At 31.5% G+C, this 4131-nt stretch overlaps 1 pseudogene; it reads right to left on the bottom strand.

Annotated features, from left to right (window-relative positions):
* Nucleotides 1–3052: 3052 nt before the first annotated feature.
* LOC110039265 lies at nucleotides 3053–3534 on the bottom strand (annotated as a pseudogene).
* Between the last annotated feature and the right edge of the window lie 597 nt (nucleotides 3535–4131).

Here is a 4131-nt window from a genome sequence, read left to right as displayed (position 1 = left end):
AGTGAGCCAATTTTTTGATTATGCATCTTCTCAAGCTTCTCCTCACATAATTTTCTTTTCTTTTCTTTATCTTTTTCTTTTTCTGTTATTTTGATTTTAGCTTTTCTTTTTATTTTATTTCAACGTCATTTTCAATCCTTTCTTTTTTTTTTCCTTTTTCATGTGAGGATTAATATATTAATATATCTATAATATATCTAGATAACCTTTAATGATTTTGAAATTCACTATCCTCTTCTTAAAGTTAAAAACTTTTCACATTTCTTCACTTTATGTATTCATATTAGGTTTGAATATTTTTCATAAAGTCTCATTCTTTTCATCTTACATGAAACTCTAAGAATCTTAACACTTCAATAATACAATTTCTTTCACTTTAAATAGAAAAAGCATAGTTTTATCCTTTCGTACCAAATATCTTAACTCTAGAATTCACTTTCATTATTGAAAAATTTTACTTAATTCTACTATATATTTAGAAATACAAATATAATTATATAAAGTTAGCCTCTGATACCAAAGGACATGTCAAATTAAATTTTTTAAATATAGCTAATTGAGGATAAATAAAATTTAGTTTCTTTCTCTTAAAAGAAAAATTTTTTCCCCCCAAACTTCAATTTTAAAATATTTTGCAAGTAATTCCATAAAATGTATTAGGAAGAAAATGTAAAACTTGAATCTACTTACTACTACAACATCTTATCAAATTCATATACCTTCATAATCAGAATAGAATGACTGTAGGAGAAAGTAAATCTAGCCTAAAACATGCTTGCAATAATATTAAACTAAAAGGAAGTATACTCACTTTAAACTTTTTTTTTCTTCCTACCCCTAATCTTAATTTTTAACATGTATAGCCTTTAATACATAAATATAAGTAGGAGGAAAATAGTTTATAAATTATATATACCAAAATGTCTATAAAAAAAATACAATTATTTATCATGTTAGAAAACAATTAGTAGAAAGGAAAACTAAACAAAACATGCTTGATAAAATTGAAGGAAATGTCTAACAAGCAGGATAGGTATCATCATAGAAATATGTATGTTTATGTGTTCTCCAAACCTTTATATTATTGTAACACAACACAAACACCCATGATAAATGAGGTCAAATCTTCCTTTAACTAATCGCATCTCACTAACTTACTTCCAAGTTCTAACATAATCACTACACATATAAATAAGGTACATTTTAATTGATTTTATAGATTATAATCCATAAGATAAGATTATCTCTGATATATTGGCTCCTGGTCACCAATCTCAGGCATCACCTCCTCCTTTAATATAAGCACCTCTAATAGTTATAATGATAGTGTAAGTTTATCCACAGGTAATTCATCAAATAGTTTCACGACTCTTACCACATGAAAACAAAGTTAGAGAAAGGAAGTAATAAAATTGAGATGGAACTGTCACTATTCAAATTTATGTTCTCTTGTAAAACTCAAGTCTGGGTGAAACCTGAGTCATAGTAGACTCGCCAATCCCACTACTACAAGAGAATATATATATATCTAGCCATAATAAGAAGTTAAGGAATCACCTCCCTGATGACACACAAAGATCAAATCAAACCCCTAATAATCCAAACATCCATAAATCATTAATTAAACCGATAAATCCACACTAAAGTAAACAAAATACACACTAACTATCATGACTTTCAAGCAACTAATTGAAACCATACTGATAACTATGGGTTACCTCCCATATAGCAATTGGTTTAACGTATCCAGCCCGACAAATGATTTCATATGGATCAAAATTTCAAATAAGTAATTCTTGATCAATCGGCCAATCTTTTCCAAATCCAGATATTCCTATAAAATCCTCAAATTTTAATTTTTCTTTCAGCTCCTCCTTTTCAGATTGATTCATATCATTATTCCTATTATTTTCTTCTAGATCCAATATTATTCTATTGATTTTTTTTCAATTTTCATATTAATATCATCCTTGAAATTTACAAGAGATGGATCTTTATATGATAATTAAAGATCTCCCAAATTTTGGATCAGAATCTCTCTAGATAATTCAGATTCTAGTTCAAATTCTTCTATATTATAGTTTTGTTAGAAATAATCTTCTAACTCTTCCCCTTGGTACTGAGTAAATGGTGGAGGTTGTCTTTCTATATTTATCTTAGTTGAGGAAATAGTTTTTTTGAATGCTTTAAGAATTTCTTCCATTGTTCTTTCAATCTATATATCCTCATCTCTCAACTCAAAGTTCTTTTGAAACATATTCTTTAATTCTTTCCTAAGTATTAGTTTGATAACTTTATATTACTCATAATTCACATCTTTATGGTTTATCTAGGGGTCAATAGGTAAAAACTCTGGGGGTAACTATTAATTGCATTAGTCATCTGCCCAAATTGGTTTTCTAAATTCTTTATTGCAGGCCCTTAAGTTTTAAACTCGCTCTCCATTTGAATCACAACCTACTCCATCGATAACTCTTTCCTATGTGTTGAAGTTAAATTGAAGATGATTGTAAATTGAGTTAATAATCTGCCCTAGTTGGTTTTTTCATATTTGTTTTTGCAGTCCCTTGAATCTTTAGCTCACTCTCCATTTGAATAACGACCTCTTCTATTAAATTCTTCTCCTAAATCTATGGGTTAAAGTTAATTTTTATTTTAAAAAAGATTTCATCGCTAAAATCACCTTGACTATTCCAATTACATGTCAGATTACATTGATTATCTTCCCAGAATTTGTTTTCTCCTACAAAATTAGTATTCTGGTTAAAGTTTAAATAATTTTTTGAACCTGGTTCATAATAATCAAAATAAGGATTATATATCTTATGGCTAGTTTCAAAATAGTTGGGCTCAATAAATTGTCCAAATGAGTTTTCCTGAATATTTGGGGCATTTGAAGATAACTTTCTATATGTTGATCTAACTTCTCTTCAATATCTACAACCTGAGAACTTATAATAGTAAGCATATTTTCTTGAAAATTTGCACTCCTCTTAAGGTTTACTCTATCGAAGCTACTAACATTATAATCCAAATATGAGTTTAGTCCTTTGAATTTCAACGCATGAGAAGAAATTTGAAGAACAAAGCAGCTTCAGACTTACTGCTCTAATTAATTCTTCCTCCCTTCGCAAAGTATGATGTGATTTGAAGGGTGCAGTGCTAGCTCCAACTGGTGTGCCAAATGCAACTTCTAGAAATAGACCAGCTAATTTCCCTCTATGGAACCCTCCATGACCTTTGCCTTTCTTTCCCGAGGGGCATTCCAAATACTTGCTAGAACCTTTGTAAACTCTATCGAAGGGACTTTGCCACCATTGCTCAACCAACCTTCTTACAGTTTCCTGTAAGCTTCATTAATCTTCACTTTTTTCTCACATAAAATATGCCTTGCTTTGCAAAGGTATAGGTGCCAAGATCATCTTCTGACTTGCTAGCCTTCCCTTTACCCTTGGAAGAATTCTCCTCTCCACTTGAAGTTTGCTTCCCTTTTCCCTTTTTTGTCATTTCCTTGGGCTTTCAATCTTTACCCATGGCACATACACTCCAGACAGATTCCAAGACTTAATGCGGAGAATTGGAAGAAACTTGGAATGAATTCTAAAAATCCATACCCTAAAATTGGGAAGGCAACCTCTCAAGCCGACTACAGGTGTTGTCTGATATAAGGGAGAGGCAACAGGTCACTGGATAAAAGAAAGTCCAGTGAGGGGGGAATCCTTCTGCTCACTAAAGGTTCTTCTGTGTAGAGACCCCTTCTAGCCAGCCAATTCGATGGTCTATTTCCTTCTTTGTGAATATGGGAGAACTTGATAGAGCAAAATTTAAGCAATTGATGAATACCAGAGATCCAGCTGATTAAGTTCCATGATGTATCTGAAGACCCATGGATAATGTTAATAAGTTGCAAGGAGTCAGATTCAACCCATAGCTGATCTAACAGGCAGGATCTGGCTAAGATGATGGCCTAAAAAACATCTTGACATTCTGCTTCAAGTGAGTCAAAAGCATTAATAGGAGATTGAAAATATAAGATACATTTCCCCTCATGGTTCCTGAAAACCCCACCAATGCCAGCAGACTGAGATTTGTGGCTGCCATCAATGTTAATTTTGGTCCAGCCAAACTTTG

Source organism: Phalaenopsis equestris, unplaced genomic scaffold (genome assembly GCF_001263595.1).
Source record: "Phalaenopsis equestris unplaced genomic scaffold, ASM126359v1 Scaffold236055, whole genome shotgun sequence".
Taxonomy (NCBI): domain Eukaryota; kingdom Viridiplantae; phylum Streptophyta; class Magnoliopsida; order Asparagales; family Orchidaceae; genus Phalaenopsis; species Phalaenopsis equestris.
The sequence above is the reverse complement of the archived record's forward strand: the minus strand, read 5'-3'. Positions and strand labels throughout refer to the sequence as shown.